General features: G+C 37.9%; 1 protein-coding gene across 1 annotated transcript in view; it reads left to right on the top strand.

Annotated features, from left to right (window-relative positions):
- Positions 1-18,617, top strand: part of ZNF827 (zinc finger protein 827) — a 124,292-nt gene that overhangs the window by 68,238 nt on the left and 37,437 nt on the right. The gene's annotated exons all lie outside the window — the stretch shown is intronic.

Genomic DNA, 18,617 nt, shown 5'->3' with positions numbered 1-18,617 from the left:
AGGATCTATCTCTCTATCTATCTATCATTGTAAAATTGTTAAGGCTTCTGAATTCTGAATGCTATATTTTTGTAATCCAACAAAATGTGGAAGGCCAGAGACAGACAGTGTTTCACATTTTCAAAGCACATTGAAAGTCTTAGTCAGTTTAATAAATACAATGCAGCTAGTTAGTATTTTTATCATAAATATTGCAAATGATGGATAATAATATTGTACAGTTTATGGAAGTGAGACGTGGAAGTTTCGGATTTTTATCTTAGAATTTAGCCATCATGTTATTTCAGAAAGACTCACAAGATCTAGACATAACAGTCTTAGGAGAACTACAGTAGAACCTTGGTACTCATTGTTAATTGGTTCCAGGAGGTGCGATGAGTACCAAAAATAATGAGTATTTTTTTCCCATAAGGAATAATATAGTAAGTCACAAGGCAGCTGACACTGACAGATTCTAGTTTATGTGTTGAGTATCAAAGAAACGATGGGTACCAGATTTTTTTGCATCAAAATGCATTGAGTACCACATTTGAACAGTTCCAAAGCAGTTGAGTACCAGGGTACCACTGTATAGAGAATTTTGACATTGTTTAGTGCAGGGGTGTCAAACTTGCGGCCCATGGGCCAGATGTGTCATGTGCTGGCCACACCCACCCATTTTAGTGAAGGGTGGAAAAGTCACGATAGATCATGTGACGACAACATGATGATGCAAGTTTGATACCTTTGGTTTAGTGCAATGGAGTTTTGCAGCAGAAACAGCATGATCACCACCTATTTCAGCAATTTCCTGACATCAGAACATAGACAGATTGGTGCAGGGGGGAAAAATGTCCCTATTCTGATGCTCAAAGAAATTTTCATCAACAAAATACTGGCTGTATCAGTGCATTTCTATAATTTCAGACAGACGTTTTTCCATAAGGCATAGTCCCTTTATGAAATGTTTTAACCATGAAGTGCCAAGGAATCTGCCACTCAGAAACTGGCAGCAATTTACAATGTTATAAACTAATTCAGTCAACATTATAAATCAGATAATAAAAAGTATATTTATTGAAAATACTTCTAGTAGCATTTGAATTTCCTCTAATCTAATTATGAACATGGAATGGAAAGAAGCATCAACTAATAATATAGAGATTAATTAATGAACCAGACAAAACTTTTTCATGAAAAACTAATATTCCAAGAGTATCTGGCACAGTTAAAGGAGGGATAGAAAAATCTACAAGGTCATTAATATTGCAGCTACTTTGGCTGGATTACCCTCTAAATTAAGGCTGGTTCATTTCATATCTCTTACAGTAATTTCTCACCCATCCTGGGTGAGAAATTTAAAACTAATGTTGTCAACTTCTATATCTGAAAGGTATTTGAAATTTATTAATAAAATACCTGTTGTGTTGATTTAAGCAATGTTTATATACAATGTTTAACATGACCTGTTGAATTAGTGGAATTAGTTGAATTCATTCAAAGTTGACTAATGCTGTATAAGCTTAGATACAATTGGTTGACATCATCTTTGGAAACAGACCATATAGATTCCATAAACAAACAATTCTGTTTTGAGTAAGTATTAATAGTAGTGAATCTGCAGCTTGATCTCAATATGTAAATAAAGCAACCTGGTGCTCCATTTCTGGAAGTTATCAAAATGGAGAAGGTTGCCATCACAACTCTGTTAAGAAGTTTGTGCTCTTATTCATATGAATCAGATATATGGGTAACTATCCTAATTTTCAAAAATAGCATAGTGCCTTAAATCCTGTGTTCAATCTTATGTTCATTTATTTGGGAATAAATCCAGTACAACAGAGATTTGCTTCTGACTAGATAAATATAGGATTAAGCTGCCATTTCTTGAAATATGTTAATACAGTTAAATATTGCACTGTCTGTGCCCTAACTCCAGCAATGGCTATCAGTTGTAAAAGTTCCATGATTTTTTCAGAGGAGCACAAGCTCTTTCATGTGTCCATTTATTTTTACACAAACGTTTAAATCTATCTTTTTGTTCCTATCCTGTCAAATGAATCTTGCCTAGTATTTAGACAAGTCCATTTGATTTTCTAAAAATTTGTGCTACCTGGGAGCACAAAGAAGTAATAAGCCATAAGAAAGCAACTAGATTTCAAACAAGTTAAAAGGAAAATAAAATAGAGTTTTGACCAACTGCTGTTCTAACTGCAAGGGAATGTTCAACTGGTCATTTATTGTTTATAATCTTTGAAGATTACAAAATACATTGTTCCCCGATGTCTACTTAAAGAAGGTGAAAAAGCTTTTCTGCTTCACTTGACAAAGATTGTTCAGAAGAGGATGTACTACTAAACTAATCAAAAGAAATTCTGTGTGAAGTGAACAATCCTTTTGCAGGTGAAGTGAACTTTGAGCTCTTTAAGGAGGAAACAATCTTGGGCTTTCTGATGTCCTCACTAATAATGATAAATGCTGAGCAATTCAGGACAGAAGAAATGCAAAATCCCACAATGCCATAATTAGGATCAGTGAAAATGAACAAAATAATGGGCAAACTTTCAAGGTCTCTAGATTTCTTCATCAGGCAGTGTTTTAAAAGTGAAGGAGATACTTGAATTCATATAGAAGTAATAAACGACTATATAATCTTTTCCTCATGTCTGCTTTGTTATTTTTTTTTCAATAGTTACAATTCATAGATCTAAAAGTTGCCTACAATTTTCTGGGTTTTTATTGGACTTAATGGTGTAGATTCTGGAATCAGTTCAGATTACTATAATTTACTAGAAGAAAAAATGGTAAGAAATTAAAATAATTAAATATTACAGATAATCCTTGCGTTATAAACATTCCCTTAGTGAACTTTCGAAGTTATGTGATAAGCACGCCTTAGTGTTTACGAACAAGTCCTGAAATTATAAACATTGTAGCACCACAGCAGTTGTTCGCTCTTACGAACAACCGCAGAGGCTCTGCAACATTTGCCCAGCCTATTCTCCCACCCTGGTGAGGTCTTCACAGGCACTTCACCTGTGGAGACTCACCTTGTGAAGATCTCCTCTCTGTCACAGTTTGCTTCATTGCTTCAGTCTTTTGGTGCATTCACAAATAACAGGCCTAATGTACTACGAGATCAGTAGTGCAAGATCTTGTGCTACTGATCTTGTGTGATCTCACACTTTAGGCCTCTATTCTCTGAAAATTGAGGCCTGTACGTTTGCAAATGGAGGGAAAGCTTTGGTCCTTCAGGCCTTCCCTCTGTTTGCCATTTCATTGCTAAAGCATGTAGGTAGATTGTGTTTCTGTAGGCTTTGGCAGCCCTTTGCAAAAAGCCTTTGTCAGCAACAGTGGAGCTTGGGAGGAGCGGATGCCTCCCTCCAAAGCTCTGTTCCTACTGGCAAAGGCTTTTTGAAAAGGATTGCCGAACCTTAAAGGGACGCAATCCTCAAGCGCTTTGCCGACAAAAAAGGAGACCCAGAAGGCCATGCGTGAGCCTCTGGGCCTCCTTTTTTGTCACTGGAGGCCTCGTTAAGCAGATTTCCAATGAGAAAGGAGGCCTGGAAGGCCGCATATGGGCCTCTGAGCTCCTAATTTGTCGCCAGAGGCCTCATCAGGCCCTTTGCTGATGAGAAAGGAGGAAGCAGGCAAAGAAACAGGCTGGAGAGAAGACAAATCTTCATAAAGTAAGTCACCTAGCAAGGCAGAATATTTGTGGGTTGGGTGATGCCTTGGGTGGTCTTAAGCAGATGGCCTGTTCCATCACTAGGCCCCCCCATTGCCTTCCCCACCCCGAGTTACCTCATTCGCTTAACAAGCCACACATTTGATTATCAAATGCGTGGGCGAAAGCAGGGAGTGATCTCGTTCAAGGTACAAGATTCACTCCCACAAATCCTCGGCTTACGAATAGAATGGGCAGGCTCTATTACATTCGTAACTCAAGGACTACCTGTATAATGATTTTACTATAAAGGATATTGCTGAGAAAAATCTTTGGCAAAACTGAAACAAAAGGTTAAGGTGAAAAAGATACATTTTCCCATAATATATTTAAGACCAAGGATAGCAGTTGTTTGGCAGGCAGCAGACTTTTCCTTTTCAAAAATATTGTACAGTGTAATCTTCCTTTTCATATGCATGTGACACTCGTACAATGAATAACCTCTATTCAGCCTTTTTTGTAGTTAGCTCAGACAGTCAAAAAATAAATTCTGATAACTTCCATGGGTGTATGTGTGAGAGAGGGAAGTCTATTGAAAATAGAAATGTAATAATATATTGTGTATGTAACAATAAAATGCTGTTTTTATTTAGTATCATATCATATTGCAATTGACATCTGTTGACAATTAGCATTGCTATAAGTTATATTTTCTTTTTCCTGTTATTTACATAGATTTAATTACCTTGTTAGTAACCTATAGCTACCAAAGATTATGCCAAGGTAGGGGGTTGTATATGTGTGATTTATTCCTGGCAAAGAGTTAGAGCAGAAAGTTTGTTTCAGGCATTTAATTTAATGTAACAGATCTTTCCATGACAATCATAGAAACCCAAAATAACATGAGCCTTAGAGAAAGTCAATATAATGATACCTAATCTCCTTCCTCCCATGTTGGATTTCGACCAGGTTTGAATGTCTGCTGAGCCATGAAACTCCCTGGATGACCTTGGGCCACTTGCCAAGTCTCATCCTAACCTTTTCAATGTCCAATTAAAAAAAAAAGCTTTATTTCCTCAGATGATGTAAGACAGATGCATTATTAAAAATAATAGTAGATATATTGAACATTTATAATTCCTGATGTAGCTAAACTATTTTTAAAAGATATAAATATTTAACTGTCCAAATACCAAAAATAAAGCTATTTAGTTATACTACAGAGTGCAAAGAAAGATGGAAAGCAATGGATTCAACAGGCTGCATTGACATAAGTCCTACTGAAACAAATGGGTTTCGATGCAAAAAAACCCTATTTTATTTATGTATTCTCTGTATACATGGATGGTATGTGTGTTTGTGTAGTCAGCTTGCTGATGCAAAACCCTAACTTGTTATATTTGTCATAGTCAGCATTAAGTACATAAAAAAATAATGAATTTGCTATTTTCTGATCGGGTATGTTTCTTCAGTTAGATGACATCCAGTTGGAAATCTACACATAGTGTTTCAGGCTTTGCTTTGATTCTGGAGTGCTGCTTTTCTATGTACAGGTAACCCTCACCTTACAACCACAATTGAGCCCAAAATTTATGTTTCAAAGTAAGAAATCTGTTAAGTGAGTTTTGCCCCATTTTACAACTTTTCTTGCCAAATTTATTAGGTGAATCACTGCAGTTTTTAAATTAGTAACACAGTGGTTAAGTGAATCTGGCTTCCCCATTGACTTTGCTTGTGTGAAGGTCACAAAAGGTGATCCCATGACCCTGGGACACTGCAACCGTCATAAATATGAACCACTTGCCAAGCATCCGAATGTAAATCACATGACCATGGGGATGCTGCGATGGTTGTAAATGTGAAAAATGGTCATACATCACTTTTTTCATTGCTGTTGTAACTTTGAACGGTCACTAAGCAAACTGTTGTAAATTGAGGACTACCTGTATTATTAAAATTTAGCAGACTCTGAATTAGGGTCTAGGACAGCTCACCATGGCCAATTCACCATGACAACTTGCCACAGGACAACTCGCCATGGGACAATTCAACGCTGTATTAATCGTTTCCTTCAGATACTTTTATTATTGGTGACCTCCTTTTTGTTGAAATTATTGTAACTTTTGTATTTCTGGATTGACATTATTTTATTATTATTTGCGATAGGTTCTGTTGAAATTAATTTAACTTTTGTATTTTTTGAATTGTCCCAGAGCAAGTTGGCTGCGGCAAGTTGTCCCATTCCACTGAATTATGCCTCAATAGCTTCTGGAATTATGATTCTTTTTCAATAGGGCTTTATAGCCCTTTTTATTTTTTATTAACTGTGATATAATTTTGGATGAGTAATTATTTTTGGCCTTTTGTGCACACTGTATGTTAAAATGGGCAGTTCTGCACTCTGCATTGAGCCAGGGACCTGACCTGAGAATGACTCAATTTGCTGCTTGGTTTAAAGCATCCTTCTATTTGGAAGAAAAGATTTAAGATGTCAGACAAAAAGAATTGCCTATGTAGAAATTTATTACGGAGTTTTTTAGTCTACTCAAATGTAGGACAGAATGGACTTCGTCTGCAACTTTTACTGGCCATTTAATTCTCCTATTACTGATTAATTCAAGCTCTGTTATATTTCATTGTGCTCTCATAGTGGATTACTGTGGTTAGGGTTGAACCATTAGAATGTCAGAGGTTCGCAGTCATTACAGACCCCTTTAAATGTCTGAAATTTGCTAGAGTTTAGGACTGGAACCCACTCATTGCTGATTATCTTAGTCCAGTCAGGAACAGAAAGGTATAATTTCTTGAATTGTTTCTAGGCAGGGAAGGACCTATTCAAAATTTTATCATTCTGTTTATAAAGAACATCTAAAATAATACATGATGATGGATTGCATCCCTCAATTCAAATGGAAATGGTATTAGTAATTTTCTTCACTTAATATTTAGACAGTTTGCAAGCTCCTTTTTGTTCCTACTCATCCACTGCCAATTCTTGCATTAAAGTCCTATGCTAAAATGATGGTACAAATTGGGAGGCTACGTTCTACAGCTCCATCGAACTCATACCACTAGACAATGGCAGTTGTCATGAAATTAAATATTAACTATTATTCTAGAAATCCTACTATAACCCACAGCTTTATTACTAGAAAGTGAGGGAAGAAATCTAATTTGCATGGGTTCCAATTTCCATTTCAGATTACTGGTGTGAATAAACTACCGGTACTTTGTCGAAATCCCAGATAGGTTATAGGAGGAGGTCATAGAATAGTCACTGCAAATATATTAAGTCTTTTTTTTTTTTTTGCTCAGATTCATGTTTTTTGCATGAAGTAAATTTAAAAAACTCTGTATCCTAATCTGCTTTCTCACCGGAAATGTTTCAAATGTTCCAAATGAGGATTAATTAAAAAAAAGTATATAATTAAATATATTACTATATAATTAAAATGTATAAAATAAATCCAAACAAGGATTAACAAATATAAAGTATTAATTAATAAAAAGGTTACACATATATCGTATCAGTTTGTAATCTGGTCACTGAGCACAGATATCAATTGGTTGCGATATGGGGATATTTTCACTCTATTACCCAGTACCTGCTCTTCTAGGTATCTGATGGTTGTCCGGTCTTGATCACATGAATAATTTCTACTCCGCCCCTCCTGTTGCCCACTGTTTTTACAAGATTTTATGACAGATTAGACAACCTATGACCTATTCGGTATTTTTTTCAGCAATATTTCCTTAAACAGAATGATCATGGGTGGGCAAAAGAGCAGTGGAAGTGAGAGTGATTTTCAACTTCTTGCCGACTTCCCTATTGAGTTTCCTTTTGAGAAGCTGGCCAGGAGCATCATCATTCATTCATTCATTCATTCATTCATTCCTCCCTCCCTTCGATTCTGTCATTCTTTCCAGTAATGTAATGCTCTGTACATGGGGCTGCTATTGCAAAGTATTGTTCTGTCGGAGCCACAAGTATCTGGAAGCTTCAGCAGGTGCAGAATGCAGCAGTATGAGCAGTTATATATGTTTCTAGAAGAACACAGGTTATATCTCTGCTCCATGAACTGTCTTGGTCACCAGTTGGTTTATGAGTCTAATTCAAGATGCTGGTTTTGACCTTTCAAGCCTTACAAGGCACGGGACTGGCTTATTTGAGGGACTTTGTCACCCCTGTTACATCTATCTGTCCAGCAAGTCTAGCAAAGACAAGTCCATGGTCCAAAACACGAAGACCTCAAGCCAAAATCCAATTCCAAGGTCTACAAGGCAAAGTCCAATATCCAGAAACAGAATCAGGGGCAAAGTTCCAAGGCAAGGTACACGGTGGCTGAACAAATGTATGATCTGAAATGGAAGAATTGTTCTTAGTCTCACCCTGCACCGTTGGGATAAATAGCTGCCGCCTGGTGCAACTCATTAGGAGAGATGAGGCTGCCTCCTCACAAGTAGCCTCGCTGACCTCCATTGCACCTCTCCTTTCAGCCCTGTGTACCCCAGGATCTGGCAGAAAAGACAGTTCCCGCTCATCGGTTGCAGCTGTGCCCCTTCTCTACCTTCTGTTTCTGGCTGGCCTTCCAAGCCTGGCTATAGCTGCATTTCTTCCTTCCCATTGTCAGCCAGCTGCTTGTCCAATCACTCCTCTGGCCTTCTAATGTTGTTGGTCTTTTCTAGTCTTCTTGCCCATCCCCTTTTGGTTCAGAGTCCCTTGCTTCTTGCAGTCATTCTGCCACACCCTCATCCCAAGTTTCTGAAGCAGGCTTTTCCTTGTCATTTGAGCTCACTTCGAGGGCACCCATGACACCATCTGTATCTCAAGCAGAAAATAGTTTGGGGTTGGATATGTTTGAAAATATAATCTGCGGCCGTTGCCCATCATTGGCCCTACGTAGACCAAAGTAATTTCATATTAGAATCTATTTTTGTTCCAAAATACAGGATGATCCTGAACTTTTTTAACCTCCCTTTCAAAACAGCAGCATGAATGTGTACCCTTTTGTCTGACTGCAGAGGAAATCAGTTCAGGAAGTTTGGAACAAAGCAGAAATGGTTCCAAAATGAGAATCAAACCTGGGAGGAGGGGAGAGAAAGAAGAGAAGGAAATCATAAGGTTTTATTTTGGTGCACAAGGGCATCAGAAACAGAGTAATTATTTATACTCAAACCCAAGCTATAATAGATGAAGAAACTACCTGAATGAAACTCAAGGTCATGATGTAAACGGAACATTTACACAGAAATATTTCTAACAGTAAAATAATTTCTAATGGTTTAAAATTCAATCACTATATTCTGGTAATTTTGAAGTTAAGAGTGCTGTAAATATGCTGAAAGATCATTTTTTAAAATTAAATATTTTATGACATCATCCTGAGAATTTCTGCTGAGAGGTAGTACAGGCATAGAATTATCTACTCAGTAGAGTTGGAAGGGTCCATATTGGTAGTTGAGCATTTGCTAAATGCAGGAATTTAAATTAAATCTTCAGTAATCTGCACGGACATACTAAGTAATTCATTGCATATCTGCTTGAACACCTTTAGTGAATGAAAGCATATCTCCATTGCAATTAATTGTAATGTCAAATTTTTTTTTTACTTTTTACAGTTATGTCACACTGCTGACTCACATTTGTAATTGACGTAAGTTTTTTCACAAGTATTGCTGAGAAGCTAAAAAGTGGTCCTCTTATACTTTTGCTTGCCTGTTTCCTAATACATAATTTTGCATTTGTCTTATATGCAGAATTTGTGTAAATGTATAATTTGTTTTTAATTCTATTATTTTTGGTTTATTTCTATAATTTATGAAGATTATTTTGAATGTTATTTATTCCTTCTAAGGTAGTAGCAATCCATTTTGGGCCATCTAAAAATTTGATAAGCATTGCCTTCCCCTCCTCAATCATGTCATGTTATTAATAAAAGTATTGACAAGAATAGGCCTCAAGGCCTAATATTATGGCATTCCTTTGGTCACCTCATTTCAGTTGGATAAAAAAGCTATCCATGAGCATTCCTTGAATATGATTTTTAAGCCAGCATATATCTACTTAATTGTCATGCTATTCAGCTCACATTTAATAAAACATAGGTTCTTACAAATGTATCACTTTATGATGTTCTAAAATATTACATAGTCTTGATATTGTACTACATAGCCCATCTCTATATCCCGCTATCCTTTGAAGACCATGTACCTCCCAAAAATACTGTGGCACACAACCGCCAAAAGTTTGCCTGCAGCTTCTGTATGGCTTTGGTGATAGCATAGTGTACTAGAGCTACCTTTGCCTCACAAATTAGAATGAGATATATATCTACTTAATGTGTTCTCTGCATCCATTGTTGTATCTTAAGACTTCCTGAGCTAGTACAGTCTTTATTTGATGGGATTACAAGCGCTTTTGGAGTTTTAATCCCGATACATCTGGAATATACCTTGCTGAAGAAAGCTGTTTTATACTAATCAGAGTTGAAGAATATTGAAAATTACCAAATTAATGAGTATATTCAAATACTTGAATATGAAGTGTAATTTGAAATGTAAACATAGAATAGATAGAATGTTAGATGCTATAGAAAGGATGCAGGGATGTTAATTAAAATAGTATGATTTGCTCACAAACAGTCTGGAGTGTATCCTCTCATCTCCTTCACATTGAGGTAGCAGCTACCTGCATTCTAAGTGCCTCAGCTGAGAGAAATAAGTGATAACGAGGCTTTTCAGTTTCCCAGGCCACGTCACAACTATATCCACAAAAGACATAATATTGCCTGCTTTCTATTTCCCTTTCTTCTACTAGATACAACTTGCTCAGTTGACAAGTGTTTTGCATTATTTGATCATGTCATAAAGACAGCATCAAATTTTATGGTGTAAGGCAGGGGTGTCAAACTCGCGGCTCACGGGCCGGATGTATCACATACTAGCCACGCCTGGCTTAGCGAAGGGGAAAAAGTCGCGATATGTCATGTGATGACTCCATGACAATGCGAGTTTGACACCCCTGGTGTAAGGGAATCAGCATCAATATAGTATCGTTTACCTACCTAAATTATGAAAAAGGAATTGTTTTTCAGTTTGTGAAAAATCATTGTAGAATTTGGAGGCTCCTACTACCCATTCCTTTGTGTCTTTGTATGTCATATGTATATGTACACATATGTAATTAGTTGTCAGTGAGAATGAAAGGCTAACAAATGAAAGATATTTCTTTTCCGGCTGTAGGTAAGTTGTGAGACTTCACTTCCCTGATCTGATACGTCCTCTATTCAGCATGTTTTGGTTTGGCAAAGGCATGATTTGGCTGGATTAGAATCTTTAATACAGATGAGAATAAAGCCCTAAACAAAACAATTGATTGCTCTCTGACAAGAATAGATTTCAGGGCCTTTATATCAGTGGTGGGTTTCAATTTTTTTTACTACTGGTTCTGTGGGCAAGGCTTGGTGGGCATGGCATGGCTTGGTGGGCATGGCAGGGGAAGGATACTGTAAAATCTCCATTCCCTCCCCACTCCAGGGAAGGATACTGCAAAATCCCCATTTCCTCCCGATCAGCTGGGACTTGGGAGGCAGAGAATAGATGGGGGCAGGGCCAGTCAGAATTTTTACTACCGGTTCTCTGAACTACTCAAAATTTTCACTACCGGTTCTCCAGAACTGGTCAGAACCTGCTGAAACCCACCCCTGCTTTATATCTATCTTTCTCATCCTTTCTAAGTGAAGCAATACTTCACAGTTTGGTTGGTGAACATGAAGTCTGAAACACACATATATAAAATTCCTTCCAACCCGGGGCTACTAATTCCCAATTAACCAGTATCAGATCTTACACAAATTGGTAAAATAGAAATAAAAGGAATTAGGTCTGATTTGAACATATTCAGGTGATAGTATGACAGCATGCTTCACTCGTGGCATTTCTACATGCCAGACCCACAATCTACTCCACCACTTTAAAATTCTAGCATTTCACTCTCATTTGTGAGATGCCAAGTTGAACTAGATAGAAATGGTTCAAGGTATAAGCGTCCGAGTTGGCCACAAGAAAAGAAACACACAGTTGCAGGTTTTCTTCTACTCTGGTCATGTCTATGTGTGTCTGCCAGAAGTGTTAGCTGAGCCAAGGATTAAGCTGTGCATGCAGCAGAAACAGAAATAGAAAGAATGTTTTGAAAGAAAAGCTGAGCAGCAAAGGTCATCTTGACTCTTACACCTAAATTTGGAGTCCAGTGCCGAAACTCTAGAGGTCAGACATCTGAAGCACACATTTGTTCTTTCTGTTATCTGAGATTTTCATAGATAGAGATACTCATCGTGTACCTCCAAGGAGCCAAGTTCATTCTTAATGAACATTTGGGAGGTTTACCTTTCATTCTCAATGCTGCTAAGAAGGAGAATCTCACCATGTGAAAAAGTGATATAAAAACAACAATAGCACAGTACTTTCAACATGAACGCCAAAATAAAAGCCAGCAAAATTAATAAATTATATCATGCCAAGAATTATTCTAAAACCCCAATGCTCTAGTCTCCTTTTTATCAGATTTAAGGTATAGTGAACAAAATCTGAATTTGGACTGCTTCACCAAGCAATAGACTTGCCAAATAACAATAAAAATGACATACAATATATATACGTTATGTAAATTAAGATGTAACTGATTTTCAGTTTCAATGGACTTTATTCTTAATCCTTAACATCAAGGGAGAATTTAGTTCTTCAATATTATTATATTTGAATATTATTTCAGGCTACTAAATTAATTTCTGTGAAGAAAAAAAAATAGAGGAAAAATGTTACCTCAACATAGGAGAAAGTGTGGTGTACTCAAATTCAGCCTCTAACCCTAGGCCTTTAAAGGACCTTGTATATATGCCACCTAATTAATTTGATTAGTCCTGTTTGGTACAAAGCAAAACTATTGTTTTTAGCAGGTCTAAATTTCATCTCTGTTATAGTTTTTGTTGTAATCAATCACTTGCATACTCCCTGCTATCATTTTCTTTTCTGCCAGTTTGTTCTACTCTGGGGAAGTGAAGAGGTTGCTCTCTTGAGTCACTGGTGATAAAAAAGGGTCCATTTCTCCAGCTTGAAACCACTGAGATTAATTTGCTGTCTCACAGCCTATCACCTGTTCTAAAGCAAGAGAAGGAATGTGAACTGATCTGTTAGCATTTGACCTCTTCCAGTCAGCCTTGAAAACAGGTCACAGCACTGTAAGGTATCGCAACATGGATGGACAACTTCATGGCCCACTGCAAAAGTGAAACAAATGAAGGTGCTATTTCATCTGTCAGCTCCCTTTGACATAATAAAGTACACTGGATTCTCAAAGCTGAAATAATGATTCCCTTCCAAAATGTTATGACAGCAAGTTCCCCTTATCTAAACTATGCTGCTAACATTTACACTTTCTAAAGGTAAATGCCCAGTATTGCTATTGTTGTGCAACTTCAACAATTCCCAGCTGGGAGTGGGGGCAGTCATAACAAGTATCCTGCCAGCAATTTGTGTCTGAGATACCATAGGTTTCAGTATCTTCTGTGCACATAAACTGGTGCCAAAACTATTACGTTAAGTATAAAGAACAATTGACTTAGAATATAAACAAAACATCAAAGAAATAGCTACAATTTTAATTGGAGGCCAGAAATTTTTGAGCAAGTATGCAAGTCGTTTTCTCATCATCTAATATTAATTTCAATATCCTCCATGTTTAAAACCTTGCTATCATTTGTAATTATTAAGAATTCATTTGAACAATATTAACCATCTCTTTTGACCTTAGCATTAGACCCAATTTATGAATGCATGTCTCTAGATTATGATCTGTAAATGTCAAGTGTTTGTGTGAATCAGCATTAGATTGCTTATAGCAGAGATAATTTCCATGTCTGTGATGTTGACTTAACAATTAATTTATTGATTGTTCAAATATTTGGTACAGAGTTAACAAATAACATGTCATGATAAACTGACTCATAATTTTTAGATATAAGTGATGATCAAATGATACTGAATTTTCAATACATTTCCACTGTAAAATATTGTAATTAATCATTACAGTTTAACTGTAAATTTATATATTTAGTTGATATTCAATATTTCAATAACTTTGTCAGGGGGTTTATTAATCCCATGTTTGGCTCTGGGACTAATTACCCTGGTTTAGAGGAGGAGATGAATCGAGGCTTATTCCAAGTTGCAATAATCTGAAAAGAAACGCGAGGAAGGTTTCTAATAAAACTCATTTATTTGTTATAAAGAAAATAAAACACCTCACTAACTAAGAAAAGTTAATTGTTACATTTTTGAAAATAATTCTTGCCGGCTATCTGAGCTGGACCTCTGGCAAGAGAACAAAGGAAAGAGTGTGTGAAGCAAGTGAAGGAATGTGGGTGGATGGACATGCGCAGTAGCTTTTGATAACAATTCTTGGCAAAGTACGGAAAGTCAGATAGTCCAGAAATAATGAGCTCAGCTGGTAAATAAAATAACGCAGTGACAAACTTATCTTTGGGTTAATAATATATGATGAATACTCAGCTTAAAAAAGCTGATCTCTCTAAATCAGGGGGTCAAACTGGAGGCCGGCAGGCCAGATGTGTCCAACTCCGCAAAAGGAAGAAACATCATGTGATGGCAATGTGATGCTATGAATTAGACACGCATGGTCTAAATGATATATTTCTTTCTCTTCCTCCCTCCCTCTTCCCTCCTCCCCTCCCCTCTTTCTCTCTTCCATGTTTATATGTATGTGGTGAATGGGTGAAGCAAATGCATATCATTATGTAGTCTTCAGAGGCTAGAGGGCCAAAAACATCATAATATCACTGAAATATATAGATCCATAGTTTTCACATTTTGTGGGAATTTGGTACTACTTAGAAAGAATTAATGTCTGAAATGGACATCATTAGCCTTTTCGGGACAACCTGTAAACACTTCCTCCAAACCTGCTAATAACAAAAAGCTGTAAAGTGTATTTGTACCCATTCTAGCAGTGTTAATCTAGGAGTGTTAAAACAGGAGTGCTGTTCGTGGTAACATTCTTTCATCTCCTCACAACCATTATTTATATTTTATAATTTGCAATAATGGGCAAAAAAAATCAGACCTAATTGTTTTCCATCCATATTTTATAAGGTGTATTTTTCCTCATGTTTACTACTTGTGCTATATTGCTTATACTTAGTTCTGTATATAATTAAATATAAGTAATGAAATTCCAGTGATAGTCAGGATAGAATCTTATGCCAAAATACCTTTGAACAATCCTCATCAGACTATTCTTGAATTTCATTTTGTATTTGACAGATCCACATTAGATTTTTTCTTTAGAACAATAAAGCCTATAAAACACCAAACCATCTATAAAGCTATTTCTCTAGAGGCAAAGGTCCAAGCCATCCAGGAAGCTCCCGCACCCAAGAACAAGACCAAACTTCGGGCGTTCTTGGGACTCCTAAATTTCTATAGTATCTTCTTGCCGCATAAAGCTTCTATAGCTGAGTGCCTCCATCACTTGCTCAACAAGAAGATATCTTGGTCTAGGGACCAAAAAGAAGTTGCTGCCTTCTCTGCTGTCAAGGAGCTTCAAACAGCATTCTGGTGCAGTACAACGAGATTCTTCCCTTGGTTCTCACCTGCGACACCTCTCCAGCGCCATTTTAAGCCACTGATTCCCGAATGTAAGAGAGGCCCTGATCGCTTTCTTCTCACCAACCTTGTCATTGGCTGAACGAAACTACAGCCAGCTGGACAAGGAAGCTTTGGCTGCAGTTGCAGGAGTCAAACGCTTCCTTGAATACCTCTACGGCAAACCATTTGACCTTGCGACAGATCACAAGCCACTACTGGGCCTGCTCGCCGGGGACCGCCAAATACCACAAGTTTTGTCCCCTTGCATGCTGCACTGGACTGTGTTCCTAGCTGCATACAGTTACCGCCTCCTGCATCAGCCAGGTAAGACACTTAGCCACAGCAACACCATCAGCTGATGCCCGCTCCCAACTGTTGTGGAGGATCCAGTCCCATCATCATCTATTTTATTAATTAAAGACCTGCTGTCCCGCCCCATTACAACGTCGGAGATCGCTGCACACTTCACCAAGGACCATGTCATCATCCAAGTCCTCAACTGGATATGGACGGGGTGGCTGAAGGGGCCAGTCAGCACAGAGTCCCTTTCCTTCCACACCCAGCAACGTGAGCTGTCCACTCAACAGGGATGCCTACTCTGGGGGAGTCGTGTGGGGGTACCCCAGAGACTGTGACGGCCAGTTTTGGAAACTCTTCATGTAGGCCACCCAGGCATTGTGCGGATGAAGGCGCTCGCCTGCAGTTATGTCTGGTAGCCCAACTTAGACAAGGCAATCATTGATTGGGTCATATCTTGTCAGCCTTGCCAAGAGTCAAGGCCAGTCCCCCCATCCACTCCAGTATGTGAGTGGTAAGCACCCAAGACACCTTGGTCAAGGGTGCATATTGATTTTGCGGGGCCTTTCCATGGACAAGCCTTTATGGTGGTTGTGGGTGCCTATTCAAAGTGGCTTGAGGTGGTACTCATAACATTGACCACCTTGGACGCCACGATCAAGGCCCTTAGAAAGCTGTTTGCAACCCATGGACTGCCAGACATCCTCGTTTTGGACAACAGGCCGCAGCTCACATCAAGCCAGTTCGAGCTGTTCCTGGTGGGCCATTTGTCATGCCCTGATTGCACCATTCCATCCTGCTAGCAACGGGCAGGCTGAGTGGATGGTCCGATCAATAAAGGAAACACTGGCAAGGATGGGCCTGGGGAACTGGCAAACCCGGATAACCAAGTATCTCCTGGTCCAGCACGTCACACTAAACTCCACCACCAACAGGAGTCTGGACAAACTCCTAATTGGTAACCGCCTGCAGACCGACTTCGACCGGCTGCACCTGGACTACTCCTCGGAGGTCCCTGCAGACTCAACCAGCCAGCTTGGTCATACTCACTGGGTGACTTTGTCTACACCCACAACTATGGCGGAGGCCCTTCCTGGATTCCTGCCTGGGTAGTGGACATTACTGGGCCATGTTCCTATAGAATGGCGCTCGAAGATGGCAGGTTGTGGCACCGCCACATCAACCAACTGTTTTGCCAGCCAGAATGAACTCCACCAGAGACAACCCCGGCTAAGGACACACCAACTCAGACACCAACAACAACAGTACCAACAAGGGACTGTGTTGAGGCACAGATGCCTGCGGACCCAGTTCCCTTTGTGGTAGAAGCACCAGTGACCGAGCCCTTGCTGCTGCTACAAGGTACAGCTACATCTGAAGTAGCATCAGCCACTTTGCCTAGTCAAAGCTCCAGAGCTACTGGTCTTGAGACGGAACCTCGTAGGTCAAGACAGACACATTGCCACCTGCCTACCTAAAAGACTACATATATTAGATTGTTATTTGATTACCATAATGCTCCATCTTGGTGGGGAGGGGTGTTACATATTGTATATAGTGTATAGTTGTCAGTTGAAGTTCTCATTCTGGTCCTCTGTTGGAGCGGGAAAATATTCTCTCCTAATTGGTTATTTGGCTGATCAGTTTCATATAAAAGGAGCTGTGTCAGCCAAGGAGTGTGTTTGCCTCACAGGCAGTATTGAATAAAGAACTGTTAGAAATCACTCCGGCCTCGCCTCCATTCTTCCCCCAGAATATAACAAAAACCATGAATAACAATGAGCTAGTTTTCAATAATAAGTGGCCTCAGATAAGCTTCTTGTTTGAAAATCTGTAGAAGTTCTGTGAGTGCTTTTTTTCTTTCTATATAAAGTATTCCACATATTTTTTACTGTCATTTACCAAGCTCTTTCATTATTGTTTTTAATTGACTGTTTACTGAAGCATCTTGAACAAAATAATCCAGTACTTCATTCTTAAAGGAAATGTATTTGTGTGTCTGTGATAGGGAAAGGAAATCATAAGTAGTGTGGTGAAGTTTGCTTGAAGTGCAGCCTTTGAGATCTCTTTAAATGGAAAAAGAGCTAATACTTCAAAAGAAAGTGGTCATTTAATCTGTACTCATAACTAAAGCATTTTTCTGCAAGAGACAACAGTTCAAGAAGTGGGAAAGCTGTTTTTTTATGAGGAGGGGGTTACTTTTATAGAATGAAAAACCTTTTCTTAAATCAAAATCTTTAAAACTCTGATGGAAGTATAATAGAAATGACTGCAGAAAAATCTAATGGGAGCCAAAATAATTATAAGGTATAACTTTATAATTACAAAACCATTTGTTTAGAAAATTTATTTCTATTAAACAAACAAATATATGAAATTCAAGAGAGGAAATGTTGGAAAAAAGATTACATTTTCATTTAATTACCATGTGACAAACAAGATGATTCTCACTAATAAATAAAGTGAAAATCTTTCACTTTCTCTTTTTTCTTCCTTTCTCTCTCTTTGTAATAAATAAAGCATCTTATTACAAAGAGAGAGAAAGGAAGAAAAAAGAGAAAGTGAAAGATTTTCAATTGTTGAAGCAAATTAAACTTACATACTGCAATGCAAAGCAACAAAATTGGCAAATAATTTTCCATTGGAATCTAACAGTTTATTTTCTAATTATCTGGTATTTTGGGAGGGGGACCTTTAAGTAGTCAATATACATAGTAGTTTTTTCTTTCAGGATCTCTGAGATTATTCCTGCTTTGAAAAACTTTGTGATGTTTTCCCCAAAATTCATGGCTTTCTAGGGTAAATATTTATGGTTCAGACCTTTCTGAAATATAATCTCTCTTTATTTTAGAAGTCAATATTGGGGTACAATAGTTTTATAATTTCAGTTTGGTTATTTCTCTATTCATAAAATTTGCTAAAATATTTATTCTTTAAATTCTTGCTAATTTATGTCCTTTTTAAACTTGGGCATTGATTGATTGATTTTCTGCATTTTTTTTCATATTTTTTA

Source organism: Pituophis catenifer, unplaced genomic scaffold (genome assembly GCF_029215685.1).
Source record: "Pituophis catenifer annectens isolate HBS135680 unplaced genomic scaffold, rPitCat1.0.hap2 SCAF_8, whole genome shotgun sequence".
Lineage (NCBI taxonomy): Eukaryota > Metazoa > Chordata > Lepidosauria > Squamata > Colubridae > Pituophis > Pituophis catenifer.
Note: the sequence above shows the minus strand (reverse complement) of the source record. Positions and strands in the feature narration are given on the sequence as shown.